Source organism: Colletes latitarsis, unplaced genomic scaffold (genome assembly GCF_051014445.1).
Source record: "Colletes latitarsis isolate SP2378_abdomen unplaced genomic scaffold, iyColLati1 scaffold0006, whole genome shotgun sequence".
In the NCBI taxonomy this organism is placed as follows: domain Eukaryota; kingdom Metazoa; phylum Arthropoda; class Insecta; order Hymenoptera; family Colletidae; genus Colletes; species Colletes latitarsis.
This window is the reverse complement of record NW_027488366.1, coordinates 14669199-14695926: the sequence shown is the minus strand read 5'-3', so window position 1 is coordinate 14695926 and position 26728 is coordinate 14669199.

Sequence of the window (26728 nt, the reverse complement as noted above, 5' to 3'; positions counted from 1 at the left end):
GAAGTATGAGAAATATGCGAAAGTATGAGCCTGATGGGGGCAAATCCTAGACCTAACCCAGACCTAACATGCGTTATCCTCTAAAATATTTATCAAGACCAGGTTTAATTGAATGTTTCAGTGTTGTACCACATTACTACGTGATCCAAACCAGTAAAAACACAGGATCCGTTCAACAAGTATGTGAAGAATGCGAAAGTATGAGTCTGATGAGTGAAAATCTCCGGCCTAACCTAGACCTAACAAGCGTTGTCCTCAAAAATATTGATCGAAACCAGGTTTAATCGACTGTTTCAGTGTGGTACCACACTACTACGTGACCCAAACCTGAAAAAACCCAGGATCTGTTCAACAAGTATGTGAAAAACGCGAAAGTATGAGCCTGATGAGGGCAAATCCCAGACCTATCCCAGACCTAACTTGCGTTGTCCTCTCAGATATTGATGGAAACCAGGTTAAATTGACTGTTTCAGTGTTGTACTTCATTACTACGTGATACAATCCAGAAAAAGCCCAGGATCTAGCCATGAAGTGTGAGAAATATGCGAAAGTATGAGCCTGATGAGGGGAAATCCCAGGCCTATCCCAGACCTAACATGCGTTGTGCTCTAAAATATTGACGGAAACCAGGTTTAATTGAATGTTTCAGTGTGGTACCACATTACTACGTGAACCAAACCAGAAAAAACACAGGTGCCGTTCAACAAGTATGTGAAGAATGCGAAAGTATGAGTCTGATGAGTGAAAATCCACGGCCTAACCTAGACCTAACATGCGTTATCCCCAAAAATATTGATCGAAACCAGGTTTCATTGAATGTTTCAGTGTTGTACCACATTACTACGTGATCCAAACCAGTAAAAACCCAGGATCCGTTCAACAAGTATGTGAAGAATGCGAAAGTATGAGTCTGATGAGTGAAAATCCCCGGCCTAACCTAGACCTAACATGCGTTATCCTCTAAAATATTGATCGAAACCATGTTTAATCGACTGTGTCAGTGTGGTACCACATTACTACGTGACCCAAACCTGAAAAAACCCAGGATCTGTTCAACAAGTATGTGAAAAACGCGAAAGTATGAGCCTGATGAGGGCAAATCCCAGACCTATCCCTGACCAAACTTGCGTTATCCTCTAAAATATTGATCGAAACCAGGTTTAATCGACTGTCTCAGTGTGGTACCACATTGCTGCGTGATCCAAACCAGAAAAAACCCAGGATCAGTTCAACAAGTACGTGAAAAACGCGAAAGTATGAGCCTGATGAGGGCGAATCCCAGACCTATCCCAGACCTAACTTGCGTTATCCTCTAAAATATTGATCGAAACCAGGTTTAATTGACTGTTTCAGCGTGGTACCGCATTACTACGTGATACAATCCAGAAACAGCCCAGGATCTAGCCATGAAGTATGAGAAATATGCGAAAGTATGAGCCTGATGAGGGAAAATCCTAGACCTAACCCAAACCTAACATGCGTTATCCTCTAAAATATTGATCCAAACCAGGTTTAATGGACTGCTTCAGTGTGGTACCACTTTACTACGTGATGTAAACCAGAAAAAGCCCAGGATCTAGCCATCAAGTATGAGAAATATGCGAAAGAATGAGCCTGATGAGAGCAAATCCCAGACCTAACCTAGACCTAACATGAATTATTCTCTAAAATATTGATCGAAACCAGGTTTAATTGACCGTTTCAGTGTGATCCCACATTACTACGTGATCCAAACCAGAAAAAACCCATGATCCGTTCAACAAGTATGTGAAGAATGCGAAAGTATGAGTCTGATGAGTGAAAATCCCAGACCTAACCTAGACCTAGCATGCGTTATCCTCAAAAATATTGACCGAAACCTGGTTTAATCGACTGTTTCAGTGTGGTACCACATTACAATGTGATCCAAACCAGAAAATAGCCCAGGATCTGTTCAACGAGTATGTGAAGTGTGCGAAAGTATGAGTCTGATGAAGTCAAATCCCAGATCAATCCCAGACTTAACTTGCGTTATCCTCTAAAATATTGATCGAGACCAGGTTTAATCGACTGTTTCAGTGTGGTACCACATTACTACGTGATCCAAACCAGAAAAAACCCATGATCCGTTCAACAAGTATGTGAAGAATGCGAAAGTATGAGTCTGATGAGAGAAAATCCCAGACCTAACCTAGACCTAACATGCGTTATCCTCTAAAATATTGATCCAAACCAGGTTTAATGGACTGTTTCACTGTGGTACCACACTACTACGTGATCCACACCAGAAAAAACCCAAGATCCGTTCAACAAGTATGTGAAGAATGCGAAAGTATGAGTCTGATGAGTGAAAATCCCAGGCCTAACCTAGACCTAACATGAATTATTCTCTAAGATATTGATCGAAACCAGGTTTATTTGACTGTTTCAGTGTGGTCCCACATTACTTCGTGATCCAAACCAGAAAAAACCCAGGATCCGTTCAACAAGTATGTGAAGAATGCGAAAGTATGAGTCTGATGAGTGAAAATCCCAGACCTAACCTAGACCTAACATGCGTTATCCTCTAAAATATTGATCCAAACCAGGTTTAATGGACTGTCTCAGTGTGGTAACACACTACTACGTGATCCAAACCAGAAAAAACCCAGGATCTGTTCAACAAGTATGCGAAAAACGCGAAAGTATGAGCCTGATGAGGGCAAATCCCAGACATATCCCAGACCTAACTTGCGTTGTCCTCTAAGATATTGATGGAAACCAGGTTTAATTGACTGTTTCAGTGCTGTACTTCATTACTACGTGATGCAATCCAGAAAAAGCCCAGGATCTAGCCATCAAGTATGAGAAATATGCGAAAGAATGAGCCTGATGAGAGCAAATCCCAGACCTAACCCAGACCTAAGATGCGTTATCCTCTAAAATATTTATTTAGACCAGGTTTCATTGAATGTTTCAGTGTGGTACCACTTTACTACGTGATCCAATCCAGAAATAGCCCAGGATCTAGCCATGAAGTATGAGAAATATGCGAAAGTAAGAGCCTGATGAGGGCAAATCCTAGACCTATCCCAGACCTAACTTGCGTTATCCTCTAAAATATTGATCGAAACCAGGTTTAATTGACTGTTTCAGCGTGGTACCACATTACTACGTGATACAATCCAGAAACAGCCCAGGATCTGTTCAACATGTACGAGAAATATGCGAAAGAAAGAGCCTGATGAGAGCAAATCCCAGACCTAACCTAGACCTAACATGAATTATTCTCTAAAATATTGATCGAAACCAGGTTTAATTGACTGTTTCAGTGTGGTCCCACATTACTACGTGATCCAAACCAGAAAAAACCCAGGATCCGTTCAACAAGTATGTGAAGAATGCGAAAGTATGAGTCTGATGAGTGAAAATCCCAGGCCTAACCTAGACCTAACATGCGTTATCCTCTAAAATATTGAGCGAATCCAGGTTTAATGGACTGTTTCAGCGTGGTACCACATTACTACGTGATACAATCCAGAAACAGCCCAGGATCTGTTCAACATGTACGAGAAATATGCGAAAGAAAGAGCCTGATGAGAGCAAATCCCAGACCTAACCTAGACCTAACATGCGTTATCCCCTAAAATATTGAGCGAAACCAGGTTTAATGGACTGCTTCAGTGTGGTACCACACTACTTTGTGATCCAAACCAGACAAAACCCAGGATCTGTTCAACAAGAATGTGAAAAACGCGAAACTGTGAGCCTGATGAGGGCAAATCTTAGACCTAACCCAGACCTAAGATGCGTTATCCTCTAAAATATTTATCCAGACCAGGTTTCATTGAATGTTTCAGTGTGGTACCACTTTACTACGTGATGCAATACAGAAATAGCCCAGGATCTAGCCATGAAGTATGAGAAATATGCGAAAGTAAGAGCCTGATGAGGGCAAATCCTAGACCTATCCCAGACCTAACTTGTGTTATCCTCTAAAATATTGATCGAAACCAGGTTTAATTGACTGTTTCAGCGTGGTACCACATTACTACGTGATACAATCCAGAAACAGCCCAGGATCTGTTCAACATGTACGAGAAATATGCGAAACAAAGAGCCTGATGAGAGCAAATCCCAGACCTAACCTAGACCTAACATGAATTATTCTCTAAAATATTGATCGAAACCAGGTTTAATTGACTGTTTCAGTGTTGTACTTCATTACTACGTGATGCAATCCAGAAAAAGCCCAGGATCTAGCCATGAAGTGTGAGAAATATGCGAAAGTATGAGCCTGATGAGGGGAAATCCCAGGCCTAACCTAGACCTAACATGCGTTATCCTCTAAAATATTGATCAAAACCTGGTTTAATCGACTGTTTCAGTGTGGTACCACATTACTGTGTGATCCAAACCAGAAAATAACCCAGGATCTGTTCAAGGAGTATGTGAAGGGTGCGAAAGTATGAGTCTGATGAGGTCAAATCCCAGACCTATCCCAAACCTAACTTGCGTTATCCTCTAAAATTTTGATCGGAACCAGGTTTAATCGACTGTTTCAGTGTGGTACCACATTACTACGTGATCCAAACCAGAAAAAACCCAGGATCCGTTCAACAAGTATGTGAAGAATGCGAAAGTATGAGTCTGATGAGTGAAAATCCCAGACCTATCCTAGACCTAACATGCGTTATCCTCAAAAATATTGATCGAAACCAGGTTTAATCGACTGTTTCAGTGTGGTACCACATTACTACGTGATCCAAACCAGAAAAAACCCATGATCTGTTCAACAAGTATGTGAAAAACGCGAAAGTATGAGCCTGATGAGGGCAAATCCCAGACCTATCCCAGACCTAACTTGCGTTATCCTCTAAAATATTGATCGAAACCAGGTTTAATTGGCCGTTTCAGTGTGGTACCTCATTACTACGTGATCCAAACCAGAAAAAACCCAGGATCCGTTCAACAAGTATGTGAAGAATGCGAAAGTATGAGTCTGATGAGTGAAAATCTCAGGCCTTACCTAGACCTAACTTGCGTTGTCCTCTAAAATAGTGGTGGAAAACAGGTTTCATTGACTGTTTCAGTGTGGTACTACATTACTACGTGATGCAATCCAGAAAAAGCCCAGGATCTAGCCATCAAGTATGAGAAATATGCGAAAGAATGAGCCTGATGAGAGCAAATCCCAGACCTAACCTAGACCTAACATGCGTTATCCTCTAAAATATTGAGCGAAACCAGGTTTAATGGACTGCTTCAGTGTGGTACCACACTACTTTGTGATCCAAACCAGACAAAACCCAGGATCTGTTCAACAAGAATGTGAAAAACGCGAAACTGTGAGCCTGATGAGGGCAAATCTTAGACCTAACCCAGACCTAAGATGCGTTATCCTCTAAAATATTTATCCAGACCAGGTTTCATTGAATGTGTCAGTGTGGTACCACTTTACTACGTGATCCAATCCAGAAATAGCCCAGGATCTAGCCATGAAGTATGAGAAATATGCGAAAGTATGAGCCTGTTGAGGGCAAATCCCAGACATATCCCAGACCTAACTTGCGTTGTCCTCTAAGATATTGATGGAAACCAGGTTTAATTGACTGTTTCAGTGTTGTACTTCATTACTACGTGATGCAATCCAGAAAAAGCCCAGGATCTAGCCATCAAGTATGAGAAATGTGCGAAAGAATGAGCCTGATGAGAGCAAATCCCAGACCTAACCTAGACCTAACATGAATTATTCTCTAAAATATTGATCGAAACCAGGTTTAATCGACTGTTTCAGTGTGGTACCACATTACTACGTGATCCAAACCAGAAAAAACCCAGGATCCGTTAAACAAGTATGTGAAGATTGCGAAAGTATGAGTCTGATCAGTGAAAATCTCAGGCCTTACCTAGACCTAACTTGCGTTGTCCCCTAAAATAGTGATGGAAACCAGGTTTCATTGACTGTTTCAGTGTGGTACTACATTATTACGTGATGCAATCCAGAAAAAGCCCAGGATCTAGCCATCAAGTATGAGAAATATGCGAAGGAATGAGCCTGATGAGAGCAAATCCCAGACCTAACCTAGACCTAGCATGCGTTATCCTCTAAAATATTGATCCAAACCAGGTTTAATGGACTGTTTCAGTGTGGTACCACACCACTTCGTGATCCAAACCAGACACAACCCAGGATCTGTTCATGAAGAATGTGAAATATGCGAAAGTAAGAGCCTGATGAGGGCAAATCTTAGACCTATCCCAGACCTAACTTGCGTTATCCTCTAAAATATTGATCGAAACCAGGTTTAATTGACTGTTTCAGTGTGGTACCACATTACTACGTGATACAATCCAGAAACAGCCCAGGATCTAGCCATGAAGTATGAGAAATATGCGAAAGTATGAGCCTGATGAGGGCAAATCCTAGACCTGACCCAGATCTAACATGCGTTATCCTCTAAAATATTTATCAAGACCAGGTTTAATTGATTGTTTCAGTGTGGTCCCACATTACTACGGGTTCCATACCAGCAAAATCCCAGGATCTGTTCAAGATGTATGAAAAATATGCGAAAGAAGGAGCCTGATGAGAGCAAATCCCAGACCTAACCTAGACCTAACATGAATTATTCTCTAAAATATTGATCGAAACCAGGTTTAATTGACTGTTTCAGTGTGGTACCACATTACTACGTGATCCAAACCAGAAAAAACCCAGGATCAGTTCAACAAGTATGTGAAGAATGCGAAACTATGAGTCTGATGAGTGAAAATCCCAGACCTAACCTAGACCTAACATGCGTTATCCTCTAAAATATTGATCCAAACCAGGTTTAATGGACTGTTTCAGTGTGGTACCACACTACTACGTGTTCCAAACCAGAAAAACCCAGGATCTGTTCAACAAGTATGTGAAAAACGCGAAAGTATGAGCCTGATGAGGGCAAATCCCAGACATATCCCAGACCTAACTTGCGTTGTCCTCTAAGATATTGATGGAAACCAGGTTTAATTGACTGTTTCAGTCTTGTACTTCATTACTACGTGATGCAATCCAGAAAAAGCCCAGGATCTAGCCATCAAGTATGAGAAATATGCGAAAGAATGAGCCAGATGAGAGCAAATCCCAGACCTAACCTAGACCTAACATGCGTTAGCCTCTAAAATATTGAGCGAAACCAGGTTTAATGGACTGTTTCAGTGTGGTACCACACTACTTCGTGATCCAAACCAGACAAAACCCAGGATCTGATCAACAAGTATGTGAAGAATGCGAAAGTATGAGCCTGATGAGGGCAAATCCCAGACCTAACCTAGACCTAACATGAGTTATACTCTAAAATATTGATCGAAAGCTGGTTTAATCGACTGTCTCAGTGTGGTACCACATTACTACGTGATACAATCCAGAAACAGCCCAGGATCTAGCCATCAAGTATGAGAAATATGCGAAAGAATGAGCCTGATGAGAGCAAATCCCAGACCTAACCTAGACCTAACATGAATTATTCTCTAAAATATTGATCGAAACCAGGTTTAATCGACTGTTTCAGTGTGGTACCACATTACTACGTGATCCAAACCAGAAAAAACCCAGGATCCGTTAAACAAGTATGTGAAGAATGCGAAAGTATGAGTCTGATCAGTGAAAATCTCAGGCCTTACCTAGACCTAACTTGCGTTGTCCTCTAAAATAGTGATGGAAACCAGGTTTCATTGACTGTTTCAGTGTGGTACTAGATTACTACGTGATGCAATCCAGAAAAAGCCCAGGATCTAGCCATCAAGTATGAGAAATATGCGAAAGAATGAGCCTGATGAGAGCAAATCCCAGACGTAACCTAGACCTAACATGCGTTATCCTCTAAAATATTTATCCAGACCAGGTTTCATTGAATGTTTCAGTATGGTACCACTTTACTACGTGATCCAATCCAGAAATAGCCCAGGATCTAGTCATTAAGTATGAGAAATATGCGAAAGTAAGAGCCTCATGAGGGCAAATCCTAGACCTATCCCAGACCTAACTTGCGTTATCCTCTAAAATAATGATCGAAGCCAGGTTTAATTGACTGTTTCAGCGTGGTACCACATTACTACGTGATACAATCCAGAAACAGCCCAGGATCTAGCCATGAAGTATGAGAAATATGCGAAAGTATGAGCCTGATGTGGGCAAAGCCCAGGCCTATCCCAGACCTAACATGCGTTGTGCTCTAAAATATTGATGGAAACCAGGTTTAATTGACTGTTTCAGTGTGGTACCACATTACTACGTGGTGCAATCCAGAAAATGTCCAGGATCTAGCCATCAAGTATGAGAAAAATGCGAAAGAATGAGCCTGATGTGAGCAAATCCCAGACCTAACCTAGACCTAACATGAATTATTCTCTAAAATATTTATCAAGACCAGGTTTAATTGATTGCTTCAGAGTGGGCCCACATTACTACGTGATGCAAACCAGAAAAAACCCAGGATCCGTTCAACAAGTATGTGAAGAATGCGAAAGTATGAGTCTGATGGGTGAAAATCCCTGGCCTAACCAAGACCTAACATGCGTTATCTTAAAAAAATATTCATCGAAACCTGGTTTAATCGACTGTTTCAGCGTGGTACCACATTACTATGTGATCCAAATCAGAAAATAACCCAGGATCCGTTTACAAGTATGTGAAGAATGCGAAAGTATGTGTCTGATCAGTGAAAATCCCAGGCCTAACCTAGACCAAACATGAGTTATACTCTAAAATATTGATCGAAACCTGGTTTAATCGACTGTTTCAGTGTGGTACCACACTACTTCGTGATCCAAACCAGAAAAAACCCAGGATCTGTTCAACAAGTATGTGAAAAACGCGAAACTGTGAGCCTGATGAGGGCAAATCTTAGACCTAACCCAGACCTAAGATGCGTTATCCTCTAAAATATTTATCAAGACCAGGTTTAATTGATTGTTTCAGTGTGGTACCACTTTACTACGTGATCCAATCCAGAAATAGCCCAGGATCTAGCCATGAAGCATGAGAAATATGCGAAAGAATGAGCCTGATGAGAGCAAATCCCAGACGTAACCTAGACCTAACATGAATTATTCTCTAAAATATTGATCGAAATCAGGTTTAATTGACTGTTTCAGTGTGGACCCACATTACAACGTGATCCAAACCAGAAAAAACCCAGGATCTGTTCAACAAGTATGTGAAGAATGCGAAAGTATGAGTCTGATGAGGGCAAATCCCAGACCTATCCCAGACCTAACTTGCGTTGTCCTCTAAAATATTGATCGAAGCAGGTTTAATTGACCGTTTCAGTGTGGTACCACATTACTACGTGATCCAAACCAGAAAAAACCCAGGATCCGTTCAACAAGTATGCGAAGAATGCGAAAGTATGAGTCTGATCAGTGAAAATCCCAGGCCTAACCTAGACCTAACATGAGTTATACTCTAAAATATTGATCGAAACCTGGTTTAATCGACTGTTTCAGTGTGGTACCACATTACTATGTGTTCCAAACCAGAAAATAACCCAGGATCTGTTCAACGAGTATGTGAAGTGTGCGAAAGTATGAGTCTGATGAGGTCAAAGCCCAGACCTATCCCAGACCTAACTTGCGTTGTCCTCTAAGATATTGATGGAAACCAGGTTTAATTGACTGTTTCAGTGTTGTACTTTATTACTACGTGATGCAATCCAGAAGAAGCCCAGGATCTAGCCATCAAGTTTGAGAAATATGCGAAAGAATGAGCCTGATGAGGGCAAACCCTAGACCTAACCTAGACCTAGCATGCGTTATCCTCTAAAATATTTATCAAGATCAGGTTTAATTGAATGTTTCAGTGTGGTACCACATTACTACGTGAACCAAACCAGAAAAAACCCAGGATCCGTTCATCAAGTATGTGAAGAATGCGAAAGTATGAGTCTGATGAGTGATAATCCCAGGGCTAACCTAGACCTAACATGCGTTATCCTCTAAAATATTGATCCAAACCAGGTTTAATGGACTGTTTCAGTGTGGTACCACTTTACTACGTCATCCAAAGCAGAAAAAACCCTCGATCAGGTCAACATGTATGTTAAAACTGCGAAAGAATGCCCCTGATGTGGGCAAATCCCAGGCCTAACCTAGACCAAACATGCGTTGTCCTCTAAAATATTGATGGAAACCAGGTTCAATTGACTGTTTCAGTGTTGTACTTCATTACTACGTGATGCAATCCAGAAAAAGCCCAGGATCTAGCCATCAAGTATGAGAAATATGCGAAAGAATGAGCCTGATGAGAGCAAATCCCAGACCTAACCTAGACCTAACATGAATTATTCTCTAAAATATTTATCAAAACCAGGTTTAATTGACTGTTTCAGTGTGGTACCACATTACTACGTGATCCAATCCAGAAATAGCCCAGGATCTAGCCATGAAGTATGAGAAATATGCGAAAGTATGAGCCTGATGAGGGCAAATCCTAGACCTAACCCCGACCTAACATGCGTTATCCTCTAAAATATTGATCGCAACCAGGTTTAATGGACTGTTTCAGTGTGGTACCACACTACTACGTGATCCAAACCAGAAAAAACCGAGGATCTGTTCAACAAGTATGTGAAAAACGGGAAAGTATGAGTCTGATGAGGTCAAATCCCAGACCTAACCTAGACTTAACTTGCGTTATCCTCTAAAATATTGATGGAAACCAGGTTTAATTGACTGTTTCAGTGTTGTACATCATTACTACGTGATGCAATCCAGAGAAAGCCCAGGATCTATCCATCAAGTATGAGAAATATGCGAAAGAATGAGCCTGATGAGAGCAAATCCCAGACCTATCCCAGACCTAACTTGCGTTATCCTCTAAAATTTTGATCGAAACCAGGTTTAATCGACTGTTTCAGTGTGGTACCACATTACTACGTGATCCAAACCAGAAAAAACCCAGGATCCGTTCAACAAGTATGTGAAGAATGCGAAAGTATGAGTCTGATGAGTGAAAATCCCAGACCTAACCTAGACCCAACATGCGTTATCCTCAAAAATATTCATCGAAACCTGGTTTAATCGACTGTTTCAGTGTGGTACCACATTACTATGTGATCCAAACCAGAAAATAACCCAGGATCTGTTCAACGAGTATGTGAAGTGTGCGAAAGTATGAGTCCGATGAGGGCAAATCCCAGACCCATCCCAGTCCTAACATGCGTTATCCTCTAAAATATTTATCAAGACCATGTTTAATTGATTGTTTCAGTGTGGTTCCACATTACTACGTGATCCAAACCAGAAAAAAACCCAGGATCCGTTGAACAAGTATGTGAAGAATGCGAAAGTATGAGTCTGATGAGTGAAAGTCCCAGACCTAACCTAGACCTAACATACGTTATCCTCTAAAATATTTATCCAAACCAGGTTTGATGGACTGTTTCCGTGTGGTGCCACACTACTACGTGATCCAAACCAGAAAAAACCCAGGATCTGTTCAACAAGTATGTGAAAAAGGCGAAAGTATGAGCCTGATGAGGGCAAATCCCAGACCTATCCCAGACCTAACTTGCGTTGTCCTCTAAGATATTGATGGAAACCAGGTTTAATTGACTGTTTCATTGTTGCACTTCATTACTACGTGATGCAATCCAGAAATAGCCCAGGAACTAGCCATCATGTATGAGAAATATGCGAAAGAATGAGCCTGATGAGAGCAAATCCCAGACCTAACCTAGAACTAACATGAATTATTCTCTAAAATATTGGTCGAAACCAGGTTTAATTGACTGTTTCAGTGTGGTCCCACATTACTACGTGATCCAAACCAGAGAAAACCCAGGATCCGTTCAACAAGTATGTGAAGAATACGAAAGCATGTGTCTGATGAGTGAAAATCCCAGGCCTAACCTAGACCTAACATGCGTTATCCTCAAAAATATTGATCGAAACCTGGTTTAATCGACTGTTTCAGTGTGGTACCACATTACTACATGACCCAAACCAGAAAAAACCCAGGATCTGTTCAACAAGTATGTGAAAAACGCGAAAGTATGAGCCTGATGAGGGCGAATCCCAGACCTATCCCAGACCTAACTTGCGTTATCCTCTAAAATATTGATCGAAACCAGGCTTAATTGACTGTTTCAGTGTGGTACCACATTACTACATGTCCAATCCAGAAATAGCCCAGGATCTAGCCATGAAGTATGAGAAACATGCGAAAGTATGAGCCTGACGAGGGCAAAGCCTCGACCTAACCCAGACCTAACATGCGTTATCCTCTAAAATATTTATCATGACCAGGTTTAATTGACTGTTTCAGTGTGGTCCCACATTACTACGTGATCCAAACCAGAAAAAACCCAGGATCCGTTCAACAAGTATGTGAAAAACGCGAAAGTATGAGTCTGATGAGTGAAAATCCCAGGCCTAACCTAGACCTAACATGCGTTATCCTCAAAATTATTGATCGAAACCTGGTTTAATCGACTGTTTCAGTGTGGTACCACATTACTACGTGACCCAAACCAGAAAAAACCCAGGATCTGTTCAACAACTATGTGAAAAACGCGAAAGTATGAGCCTGATGAGGGCAAATCCCAGACCTATCCCAGACCAAACTTGCGTTATCCTCTAAAATATTGATCGAAACCAGGTTTAATCGACTGTCTCAGTGTGGCACCACATTGCTACGTGATCCAAACCAGAAAAAACCCAGGATCCGTTCAACAAGTATGAGAAGAATACGAGAGCATGTGTCTGATGAGTGAAAATCCCAGGCCTAACCTAGACCTAACATGCGTTATCCTCAAAAATATTGATCGAAACCTGGTTTAATCGACTGTTTCAGTGTGGTACCACATTACTACATGACCCAAGCCAGAAAAAACCCAGGATCTGTTCAACAAGTATGTGAAAAACGCGAAAGTATGAGCCTGGTGAGGGCAAATCCCAGACCTATCCCAGACCTAACTTGCGTTATCCTTTAAAATATTGATCGTAACCAGTTTTAATTGACTGTTTCAGTGTGGTACCACATTACTACGTGTCCAATCCAGAAATAGCCCAGGATCTAGCCATGAAGTATGAGAAACATGCGAAAGTATGAGCCTGACGAGGGCAAAGCCTAGACCTAACCCAGACCTAACATGCGTTATCCTCTAAAATATTTATCATGACCAGGTTTAATTGACTGTTTCAGTGTGGTCCCACATTACTACGTGATCCAAACCAGAAAAAACCCAGGATCCGTTCAACAAGTATGTGAAAAACGCGAAAGTATGAGTCTGATGAGTGAAAATCCCAGGCCTAACCTAGACCTAACATGCGTTATCCTCAAAATTATTGATCGAAACCTGGTTTAATCGACTGTTTCAGTGTGGTACCACATTACTACGTGACCCAAACCAGAAAAAACCCAGGATCTGTTCAACAAGTATGTGAAAAACGCGAAAGTATGAGCCTGATGAGGGCAAATCCCAGACCTATCCCAGACCAAATTTGCGTTATCCTCTAAAATATTGATCGAAACCAGGTTTAATCGACTGTCTCAGTGTGGCACCACATTGCTACGTGATCCAAACCAGAAAAAACCCAGGATCCGTTCAACAAGTATGTGAAAAACGCGAAAGTATGAGTCTGATGAGTGAAAATCCCAGGCCTAACCTAGACCTAACATGCGTTATCCTCAAAAATATTGATCGAAACCTGGTTTAATCGACTGTTTCAGTGTGGTACCACATTACTACATGACCCAAGCCAGAAAAAACCCAGGATCTGTACAACAAGTATGTGAAAAACGCGAAAGTATGAGCCTGATGAGGGCAAATCCTAGACTTAACCCAAACCTAACATGCGTTATCCTGTCAAATATTTATCAAGATCAGGTTTAATTGAATGTTTCAGTGTGGTACCACATTACTACGTGAACCAAAGCAGAAAAAACCCAGGATCCGTTCAACAAGTATGTGAAGAATGCGAAAGTATGAGTCTGATGAGTGATAATCCCAGGGCTAACCTAGACCTAACATGCGTTATCCTCTAAAATATTGATCCAAACCAGGTTTAATGGACTGTTTCAGTGTGGTACCACTTTACTACGTCATCCAAAGCAGAAAAAACCCTCGATCAGGTCAACATGTATGTTAAAACTGCGAAAGAATGCCCCTGATGTGGGCAAATCCCAGGCCTAACCTAGACCAAACATGCGTTGTCCTCTAAAATATTGATGGAAACCAGGTTCAATTGACTGTTTCAGTGTTGTACTTCATTACTACGTGATGCAATCCAGAAAAAGCCCAGGATCTAGCCATCAAGTATGAGAAATATGCGAAAGAATGAGCCTGATGAGAGCAAATCCCAGACCTAACCTAGACCTAACATGAATTATTCTCTAAAATATTGATCGAAACCAGGTTTAATCGACTGGTTCAGTGTGGTACCACATTACTACGTGATCCAAACCAGAAAAAACCCAGGATCTGTTCAACAAGTATGTGAAAAACGCGAAAGTATGAGCCTGATTAGGGCGAATCCAGGATCTATCCCAGACCTAACTTGCGTTGTCCTCTAAAATATTGATGGAAACCAGGTTTAATTGACTGCTTCAGTGTTGTACTTCATTACTACGTTATGCAATCCAGAAAAAGCCCAGGATCTAGCCATCAAGTATGAGAAATATGCGAAACGATGAGCCTGATAAGAGCAAATCCCAGACCTAACCTAGACCTAACATGAATTATTCTCTAAAATATTGATCGAAACCAGGTTTAATTGACTGTTTCAGTGTGGTCCACATTACTACGTGATCCAAACCAGAAAAAACCCAGGATCCGTTCAACAAGTATGTGAAGAATGCGAAAGTATGAGTCTGATGAGAGCAAATCCTAGACCTAACCCAGACCTAACATGCGTTATCCTCTAAAATATTTATCAAGACCAGGTTTAATTGAATGTTTCAGTGTGGTACCACATTACTACGTGATGTAATCCAGAAAAAGCCCAGGATCTAGCCATGAAGTTTGAGAAATATGCGAAAGAATGAGCCTGATGAGGGCAAATCCTAGAGCTAACCCAGACCTAACATGCGTTGTCCTCTAAAATATTGATCGCAACCAGGTTTAATGGACTGTTTCAGTGTGGTACCACACTACTACGTGATCCAAACCAGAAAAAACCCAGGATCTGTTCAACAAGTATGTGAAAAACGCGAAAGTATGAGTCTGATGAGGTCAAATTGCAGACCTGTCCCAGACTTAACTTGCGTTATCCTCTAAAATATTGATCGAAACCGGGTCTAATCGACTGTTTCAGCGTGGTACCACATTACTACGTGATCCAAACCAGAAAAATCCCAGGATCTGTTCAACAAGTATGTGAAAAACGCGAAAGTATGAGCCTGATGAGGGCAAATTTCAGACCTATCCAAGACCTAACTTGCGTTGTCCTCTAAGATATTGATGGAAACCAGGTTTAAGTGACTGTTTCAGTGTTGTACTTCATTACTACGTGATGCGATCAAGAAAAAGCCCAGGATCTAGCCATCATGTATGAGACATATGCGAAAGAATAAGCCTGATGATGGCAATTCCTAGACCTAACCCAGACCTAACATGCGTTATCCTCTAAAATATTTATCCAGACCAGGTTTCATTGAATGTTTCAGTGTGGTACCACTTTACTACGTGATCCAATCCAGAAATAGCCCAGGATCTAGCCATGGAGTATGAGAAATATGCGAAAGTAAGAGCCTGATGAGGGCAAATCCTAGACCTATCCCAGACCTAACTTACGTTATCCTCCAAAATATTGATCGAAACCAGGTTTAATTGACTGTTTCAGCGTGGTACCACATTACTACGTGATACAATCCAGAAACAGCCCAGGATCTAGCCATGAAGTATGAGAAATATGCGAAAGTATGAGCCTGATGAGGGCAAATCCTAGACCTAACCCAGACCTAACATGCGTTATCCTCCAAAATATTTATCAAGACCAGGTTTAATTGATTGTTTCAGTGTGGTCCCACATTACTACGTGATCCAAACCAGAAAAAACCCAGGATCCGTTCAACAAGTATGTGAAGAATGCGAAAGTATGAGTCTGATGAGTGAAAAGCCCAGGCCTAACCTAGACCTAACATGAATTATTCTCTAAAATATTGATCGAAACCAGATTTAATTGACTGTTTCAGTGTGGTCCCACATTACTACGTGATGCAAACCAGAAAAAACCCAGGCTCCGTTCAACAAGTATGTGAAGAATGCGAAAGTATGAGTCTGATGAGTGAAAATCCCAGGCCTAATCTAGACCTAACCTGCGTTATCCTCAAAAATATTGACCGAAACCTGGTTTAATCGACTGTTTCAGTGTGGTACCATATTACTGTGTGATCCAAACCAGAAAATAACCCAGGATCTGATCAACGAGTATGTGAAGGGTGCGAAAGTATGAGTCTGACGAGGTCAAATCCCAGACCTATTCCAGACCTAACATGCGTTATCCTCTAAAATATTGATCGAAACCAGGTTTAATCGACTGTTTCAGTGTGGTACCACATTACTACATGATCCAAACCAGAAAAAAACCAGGATCTGTTCAACAAGTATGTGAAAAACGCGAAAGTATGAGCCTGATTAGGGCGAATCCCAGATCTATCCCAGACCTAACTTGCGTTGTCCTCTAAGATATTGATGGAAACCAGGTTTAAGTGACTGTTTCAGTGTTGTACTTCATTACTACGTTATGCGATCAAGAAAAAGCCCAGGATCTAGCCATCATGTATGAGACATATGCGAAAGAATAAGCCTGATGAGGGCAATTCCTAGACCTAACCCAGACCTAACATGCGTTATCCTCTAAAATATTTATCCAGACCAGGTTCCATTGAATGTTTCAGTGTGGTACCACTTTACTACGAGATCCAATCCAGAAATAGCCCAGGATCTAGCCATGAAGTATGAGAAATATGCGAAAGTATGAGCCTGATGAGGGCAAATCCTAGACCTAACCCAGACCTAACATGCGTTATCTTCTGAAATATTTATCAAGACCAGGTTTAATTGAATGTTTCAGTGTGGTACCACATTACTACGTGATGCAATCCAGAAAAAGCCCAGGATCTAGCCATCATGTATGAGACATATGCGAAAGAATAAGCCTGATGAGGGCAAATAATAGACCTAACCCAGACCTAACATGCGTTATCTTCTAAAATATTTATCAAGACCAGGTTTAATTGAATGTTTCAGTGTGGTACCACACTACTACGTGATCCAAACCAGAAAAAACCCAGGATCTGTTCAACAAGTATGTGAAAAACGCGAAAGTATGAGTCTGATGAGGTCAAATCCCAGACCTATCCCAGACTTAACTTGCGTTATCCTCTAAAATATTCATCAAGACCAGGTTTAATTGATTGTTTCAGGGTGGTACCACATTACTACATGATCCAAACCAGAAAAAACCCAGGATCTGTTCAACAAGTATGTGAAAAACGCGAAAGTATGAGCCTGATTAGGGCGAATCCCAGATCTATCCCAGACCTAACTTGCGTTGTCCTCTAAGATATTGATGGAGACCAGGTTCAATTGACTGTTTCAGCTTGATACCACATTACTACGTGATACAATCCAGAAACAGCCCAGGATCTAGCCATGAAGTATGAGAAATATGCGAAAGTATGAGCCTGATGAGGGCAAATCGTAGACCTAACCCAGATCTAACATGCGTTATCCTCTAAAATATTGATCGAAACCTGGTTTAATCGACTGTCTCAGAGTGGTACCACATTACTATGTGATCCAAACCAGAAAATATCCCAGGATCTGTTCAACGAGTATGTGAAGTGTGCGAAAGTAAGAGTCTGATGAGGTCATATCCCAGACCTATCCCAGACCTAACTTGCGTTATCCTCTAAAATATTGGTCGAAACCAGGTTTAGTCAACTGTTTCAGTGTGGTACCACATTACTACGTGATCCAAACCGGAAAAAACCCAGGATCTGTCCAACAAGTATGTGAAAAACGCGAAAGTATGAGCCTGATTAGGGCGAATCCCAGATCTATCCCAGACCTAACTTGCGTTGTCCTCTAAAATATTGATGGAAACCAGGTTTAATTGACTGTTTCAGTGTTGTACTTCATTACTGCGTTATGCAATCCAGAAAAAGCCCAGGATCTAGCCATCAAGTATGAGAAATATGCGAAAGAATGAGCCTGATAAGAGCAAATCCCAGACCTAACCTAGACCTAACATGAATTATTCTCTAAAATATTGATCGAAACCAGGTTTAATTGACTGTTTCAGTGTGGTCCCACATTACTACCTGATCCAAACCAGAAAAAACCCAGGATCTGTTCAACAAGTATGTGAAGAATGCGAAAGTATGAGTCTGATGTGTGAAAATCCCAGACCTAACCCAGATCTAACATGCGTTATCCTCTAAAATATTGATCGAGACCTGGTTTAATCGACTGTCTCAGAGTGGTACCACATTACTATGTGATCCAAACCAGAAAATATCCCAGGATCTTTTCAACGGGTATGAGTAATATGCGAAAGTATGAGCCAGATGAGGGCAAATCCTAGACCTAACCCAGACCTAACATGCGTTATCCTCTAAACTATTGATCGCAACCAGGTTTAATGGACTGTTTCAGTGTGGTACCACACTACTACGTGATCCAAACCAGAAAAAACCCAGGATCTGTTCAACAAGTATGTGAAGGGTGCGAAAGTATGAGTCTGACGAGGTCAAATCCCAGACCTATCCCAGACCAAACTTGCGTTATCCTCTAAAATATTGATCGAAACCAGGTTTAATGGACTGTTTCAGTGTGGCACCACTTTACTACGTGATCCAAAGCAGAAAAAACCCTCGATCAGGCCAACATGTATGATGAAACTGCGAAAGTATGACCCTGATGAGGGCAAATCCCAGGCCTAACCTACACCTAATATGCGTTGTCCTCTAAAATATTGATGGAAACCAGGTTTAATTAACCGTTTCAGTGTTGTACTTCATTACTACGTTATGCAATCCAGAAAAAGCCCAGGATCTAGCCATCAAGTATGCGAAATGTGCGAAACAATGAGCCTGATAAGAGCAAATACCAGACCTAACCTAGACCTAACATGAATTAGTCTCTAAAATACTGATCGAAACCAGGTTTAATTGACTGTCTCAGTGTGGTCCCACATTACTACGTGATCCAAACCAGAAAAAACCCAGGATCCGTTCAACAAGTATGTGAAGAATGCGAAAGTATGAGTCTGATGAGAGCAAATCCTAGACCTAACCCAGACCTAACATGCGTTATCCTCTAAAATATTTATCAAGACCAGGTTTAATTGAATGTTTCAGTGTGGTACCACATTACTACGTGATGTAATCCAGAAAAAGCCCAGGATCTAGCCATGAAGTTTGAGAAATATGCGAAAGAATGAGCCTGATGAGGGCAAATCCTAGAGCTAACCCAGACCTAACATGCGTTATCCTCTAAACTATTGATCGCAACCAGGTTTAATGGACTGTTTCAGTGTGGTACCACACTACTACGTGATCCAAACCAGAAAAAACCCAGGATCTGTTCAACAAGTATGTGAAAAACGCGAAAGTATGAGCCTGATGAGGGCAAAATTTCAGACCTATCCAAGACCTAACTTGCGTTGTCCTCTAAGATATTGATGGAAACCAGGCTTAAGTGACTGTTTCAGTGTTGTACTTCATTACTACGTGATGCGATCAAGAAAAAGCCCAGGATCTAGCCATCATGTATGAGACATATGCGAAAGAATAAGCCTGATGATGGCAATTCCTAGACCTAACCCAGACCTAACATGAATTATTCTCTAAAATACTGATCGAAACCAGGTTTCATTGAATGTTTCAGTGTGGTACCACTTTACTACGTGATCCAAACCAGAAAAAACCCAGGATCTGTTCAACAAGTATGTGAAAAACGCGAAAGTATGAGCCTGATTAGGGCGAATCCCAGATCTATCCCAGACCTAACTTGCGTTGTCCTCTAAAATATTGATGGAAACCAGGTTTAATTGACTGTTTCAGTGTTGTACTTCATTACTACGTTATGCAATCCAGAAAAAGCCCAGGATCTAGCCATCAAGTATGAGAAATATGCGAAAGAATGAGCCTGATGAGTGAAAATCCCAGGCCTAACCTAGACCTAACATGAATTATTCTCTAAAATATTGATCGAAACCAGATTTAATTGACTGTTTCAGTGTGGTCCCACATTACTACGTGATGCAAACCAGAAAAAACCCAGGCTCCGTTCAACAAGTATGTGAAGAATGCGAAAGTATGAGTCTGATGAGTGAAAATCCCAGGCCTAATCTAGACCTAACCTGCGTTATCCTCAAAAATATTGATCGAAACCAGGTTTAATCGACTGTTTCAGTGTGGTACCACATTACTACGTGATCCAAACCAGAAAAAACCCAGGATCTTTTCAACGGGTATGAGTAATATGCGAAAGTATGAGCCAGATGAGGGCAAATCCTAGACCTAACCCAGACCTAACATGCGTTATCCTCTAAACTATTGATCGCAACCAGGTTTAATGGACTGTTTCAGTGTGGTACCACACTACTACGTGATCCAAACCAGAAAAAACCCAGGATCTGTTCAACAAGTATGTGAAGGGTGCGAAAGTATGAGTCTGACGAGGTCAAATCCCAGACCTATCCCAGACCAAACTTGCGTTATCCTCTAAAATATTGATCGAAACCAGGTTTAATGGACTGTTTCAGTGTGGCACCACTTTACTACGTGATCCAAAGCAGAAAAAACCCTCGATCAGGCCAACATGTATGATGAAACTGCGAAAGTATGACCCTGATGAGGGCAAATCCCAGGCCTAACCTACACCTAATATGCGTTGTCCTCTAAAATATTGATGGAAACCAGGTTTAATTAACCGTTTCAGTGTTGTACTTCATTACTACGTTATGCAATCCAGAAAAAGCCCAGGATCTAGCCATCAAGTATGCGAAATGTGCGAAACAATGAGCCTGATAAGAGCAAATACCAGACCTAACCTAGACCTAACATGAATTAGTCTCTAAAATACTGATCGAAACCAGGTTTAATTGACTGTCTCAGTGTGGTCCCACATTACTACGTGATCCAAACCAGAAAAAACCCAGGATCCGTTCAACAAGTATGTGAAGAATGCGAAAGTATGAGTCTGATGAGAGCAAATCCTAGACCTAACCCAGACCTAACATGCGTTATCCTCTAAAATATTTATCAAGACCAGGTTTAATTGAATGTTTCAGTGTGGTACCACATTACTACGTGATGTAATCCAGAAAAAGCCCAGGATCTAGCCATGAAGTTTGAGAAATATGCGAAAGAATGAGCCTGATGAGGGCAAATCCTAGAGCTAACCCAGACCTAACATGCGTTATCCTCTAAACTATTGATCGCAACCAGGTTTAATGGACTGTTTCAGTGTGGTACCACACTACTACGTGATCCAAACCAGAAAAAACCCAGGATCTGTTCAACAAGTATGTGAAAAACGCGAAAGTATGAGCCTGATGAGGGCAAAATTTCAGACCTATCCAAGACCTAACTTGCGTTGTCCTCTAAGATATTGATGGAAACCAGGCTTAAGTGACTGTTTCAGTGTTGTACTTCATTACTACGTGATGCGATCAAGAAAAAGCCCAGGATCTAGCCATCATGTATGAGACATATGCGAAAGAATAAGCCTGATGATGGCAATTCCTAGACCTAACCCAGACCTAACATGAATTATTCTCTAAAATACTGATCGAAACCAGGTTTCATTGAATGTTTCAGTGTGGTACCACTTTACTACGTGATCCAAACCAGAAAAAACCCAGGATCTGTTCAACAAGTATGTGAAAAACGCGAAAGTATGAGCCTGATTAGGGCGAATCCCAGATCTATCCCAGACCTAACTTGCGTTGTCCTCTAAAATATTGATGGAAACCAGGTTTAATTGACTGTTTCAGTGTTGTACTTCATTACTACGTTATGCAATCCAGAAAAAGCCCAGGATCTAGCCATCAAGTATGAGAAATATGCGAAAGAATGAGCCTGATGAGTGAAAATCCCAGGCCTAACCTAGACCTAACATGAATTATTCTCTAAAATATTGATCGAAACCAGATTTAATTGACTGTTTCAGTGTGGTCCCACATTACTACGTGATGCAAACCAGAAAAAACCCAGGCTCCGTTCAACAAGTATGTGAAGAATGCGAAAGTATGAGTCTGATGAGTGAAAATCCCAGGCCTAATCTAGACCTAACCTGCGTTATCCTCAAAAATATTGATCGAAACCAGGTTTAATCGACTGTTTCAGTGTGGTACCACATTACTACGTGATCCAAACCAGAAAAAACCCAGGATCTGTTCAAGAAGTATGTGAAAAACGCGAAAATATGAGCCTGATTAGGGCGAATCCCAGATCTATCCCAGACCTAACTTGCATTGTCGTCTAAAATATTGATGGAAACCAGGTTTAATTGACTGTTTCAGTGTTGTACTTCATTACTACGTTATGCAATCCAGAAAAAGCCCAGGATCTAGCCATCAAGTATGAGAAATATGCGAAAGAATGAGCCTGATAAGAGCAAATCCCAGACCTAACCTAGACCTAACATGAATTATTCTCTAAAATATTGATCGAAACCAGGTTTAATTGACTGTTTCAGTGTGGTCCCACATTACTACGTGATCCAAACCAGAAAAAACCCAGGATACGTTCAACAAGTATGTGAAGAATGCGAAAGTATGAGTCTGATGAGAGCAAATCCTAGACCTAACCCAGACCTAACATGCGTTATCCTCTAAAATATTTATCAAGACCAGGTTTAATTGAATGTTTCAGTGTGGTACCACATTACTACGTGATGCAATCCAGAAAAAGCCCAGGATCTAGCCATGAAGTTTGAGAAATATGCGAAAGAATGAGCCTGATGAGGGCAAATCCTAGAGCTAACCCAGACCTAACATGCGTTATCCTCTAAAATATTGACCGCAACCAGGTTTAATGGACTGTTTCAGTGTGGTACCACACTACTACGGGATCCAAACCAGAAAAAACCCAGGATCTGTTCAACAAGTATGTGAAAAACGCGAAAGTAGGAGTCTGATGAGGTCAAATTCCAGACCTATCCCAGACTTAACTTGCGTTATCCTCTAAAATATTGATCGAAACCGGGTCTAATCGACTGTTTCAGCGTGGTACCACATTACTACGTGATCCAAACCAGAAAAAACCCAGGATGTGTTCAACAAGTATGTGAAAAACGCGAAAGTATGAGCCTGATGAGGGCAAATTTCAGACCTATCCCAGACCTAACTTGCGTTGTCCTCTAAGGTATTGATGGAAACCAGGTTTAAGTGACTGTTTCAGTGTTGTACTTCATTACTACGTTATGCGATCAAGAAAAAGCCCAGGATCTAGCCATCATGTATGAGACATATGCGAAAGAATAAGCCTGATGAGGGCAATTCCTAGACCTAACCCAGACCTAACATGCGTTATCTTCTAAAATATTTATCCAGACCAGGTTTCATTGAATGTTTCAGTGTGGTACCACTTTACTACGTGATCCAATCCAGAAATAGCCCAGGATCTAGCCATGAAGTATGAGAAATATGCGAAAGTATGAGCCTGATGAGGGCAAATCCAAGACCTATCCCAGACCTAACTTGCGTTGTCCTCTAAGATATTGATGGAGACCAGGTTTAATTGAATGTTTCAGTGTGGTACTATATTACTACGTGATGCAATCCAGAAAAAGCCCAGGATCTAGCCATCAAGTTTGAGAAATATGCGAAAGAATGAGCCTGATGAGGGCAAATAATAGACCTAACCCAGACCTAACATGCGTTATCCTCTAAAATATTGATCGCAACCAGGTTTAATGGACTGTTTCAGTGTGGTACCACACTACTACGTGATCCAAACCAGAAAAAACCCAGGATCTGTTCAACAAGTATGTGAAAAACGCGAAAGTATGAGTCTGATGAGGTCAAATCCCAGACATATCCCAGACTTAACTTGCGTTATCCTCTAAAATATTTATCAAGACCAGGTTTAATTGAATGTTTCAGTGTGGTACCACATTACTACGTGAACCAAACCAGAAAAAACCCAGGATCCGTTCAACAAGTATGTTAAAACTGCGACAGTATGACCCTGATGAGGGCAAATCCCAGGCCTAACCTAGACCTAACATGCGTTGTCCTCTAAAATATTGATGGAAACCAGGTTTAATTGACTGTTTCAGTGTTGTACTTCATTGCTACGTTATGCAATCCAGAAAAAGCCCAGGATCTAGCCATCAAGTATGAGAAATATGCGAAAGTATGAGCCTAATGAGGGCAAATCCTAGACCTAACCCAAACCTAACATGCGTTATCCTCTAAAATATTTATCAAGACAGGTTTAATTGAATGTTTCAGTGTGGTACCACATTACTACGTGAACCAAACCAGAAAAAACCCAGGATCCATTCAACAAGTATGTTAAAACTGCGGCAGTATGACCCTGATGAGGGCAAATCCCAGGCCTAACCTAGACCTAACATGCGTTGTCCTCTAAAATACTGATGGAAACCAAGTTTAATTGACTGTTTCAGTGTTGTACTTCATTACTACGTGATGCAATCCAGAAAAAGCCCAGGATCTAGCCATCAAGTATGAGAAATATGCGAAAGAATGAGCCTGATGAGAGCAAATCCCTGACCTAACCTAGACCTAACATGAATTATTCTCTAAAATATTGATCAAAACCAGGTTTAATTGACTGTTTCAGTGCGGTGCCACATTACTACGTGATCCAATCCAGAAATAGCCCAGGATCTAGCCATGAAGTATGAGAAACATGCGAAAGTATGAGCCCGATGAGGGCAAAACCCTGACCTAACCTAGACCTAACATGAATTATTCTCTAAAATATTGATCAAAACCAGGTTTAATTGACTGTTTCAGTGCGGTGCCACATTACTACGTGATCCAATCCAGAAATAGCCCAGGATCTAGCCATGAAGTATGAGAAACATGCGAAAGTATGAGCCCGATGAGGGCAAATCCTAGACCTGACCTAGACCTAAGATGCATTATCCTCTAAAATATTTATCCAGACCAGGTTTCATTGAATGTTTCAGTGTGGTACCACTTTACTTCGTGATCCAATCCAGAAATAGCCCAGGATCCAGCCATGAAGTATGAGAAATATGCGAAAGTAAGAGCCTGATGAGGGCAAATCCTAGACCTATCCCAGACCTAACTTGCGTTATCCTCCAAAATATTGATCGAAACCAGGTTTAATTGACTGTTTCAGCGTGGTACCACATTACTACGTGATACAATCCAGAAACAGCCCAGGATCTAGCCATGAAGTATGAGAAATATGCGAAAGTATGAGCCTGATGAGGGCAAATCCTAGACCTAACCCAGACCTAACATGCGTCATCCTCCGAAATATTTATCAAGACCAGGTTTAATTGATTGTTTCAGTGTGGTCCCACATTCCTACGTGATCCAAACCAGAAAAAACCCAGGATCCGTTCAACAAGTATGTGAAGAATGCGAAAGTATGAGTCTGATGAGTGAAAATCCCAGGCCTAACCTAGACCTAACATGAATTATTCTCTAAAATATTGATCGAAACCAGATTTAATTGACTGTTTCAGTGTGGTCCCACATTACTACGTGATGCAAACCAGAAAAAACCCAGGCTCCGTTCAACAAGTATGTGAAGAATGCGAAAGTATGAGTCTGATGAGTGAAAATCCCAGGCCTAATCTAGACCTAACCTGCGTTATCCTCAAAAATATTGACCGAAACCTGGTTTAATCGACTGTTTCAGTGTGGTACCATATTACTGTGTGATCTAAACCAGAAAATAACCCAGGATCTGATCAACGAGTATGTGAAGGGTGCGAAAGTATGAGTCTGACGAGGTCAAATCCCAGACCTATTCCAGACCTAACATGCGTTATCCTCTAAAATATTGATCGAAACCAGGTTTAATCGACTGTTTCAGTGTGGTACCACATTACTACGTGATCCAAACCAGAAAAAACCCAGGATCTGTTTAACAAGTATGTGAAAAACGCGAAAGTATGAGCCTGATTAGGGCGAATCCCAGATCTATCCCAGACCTAACTTGCATTGTCGTCTAAAATATTGATGGAAACCAGGTTTAATTGACTGTTTCAGTGTTGTACTTCATTACTACGTTATGCAATCCAGAAAAAGCCCAGGATCTAGCCATCAAGTATGAGAAATATGCGAAAGAATGAGCCTGATAAGAGCAAATCCCAGACCTAACCTAGACCTAACATGAATTATTCTCTAAAATATTAATCGAAACCAGGTTTAATTGACTCTTTCAGTGTGGTCCCACATTACTACGTGATCCAAACCAGAAAAAACCCAGGATCCGTTCAACAAGTATGTGAAGAATGCGAAAGTATGAGTCTGATGAGAGCAAATCCTAGACCTAACCCAGACCTAACATGCGTTATCCTCTAAAATATTTATCAAGACCAGGTTTAATTGAATGTTTCAGTGTGGTACCACATTACTACGTGATGCAATCCAGAAAAAGCCCAGGATCTAGCCATGAAGTTTGAGAAATATGCGAAAGAATGAGCCTGATGAGGGCAAATCCTAGAGCTAACCCAGACCTAACATGCGTTATCCTCTAAAATATTGACCGCAACCAGGTTTAATGGACTGTTTCAGTGTGGTACCACACTACTACGTGATC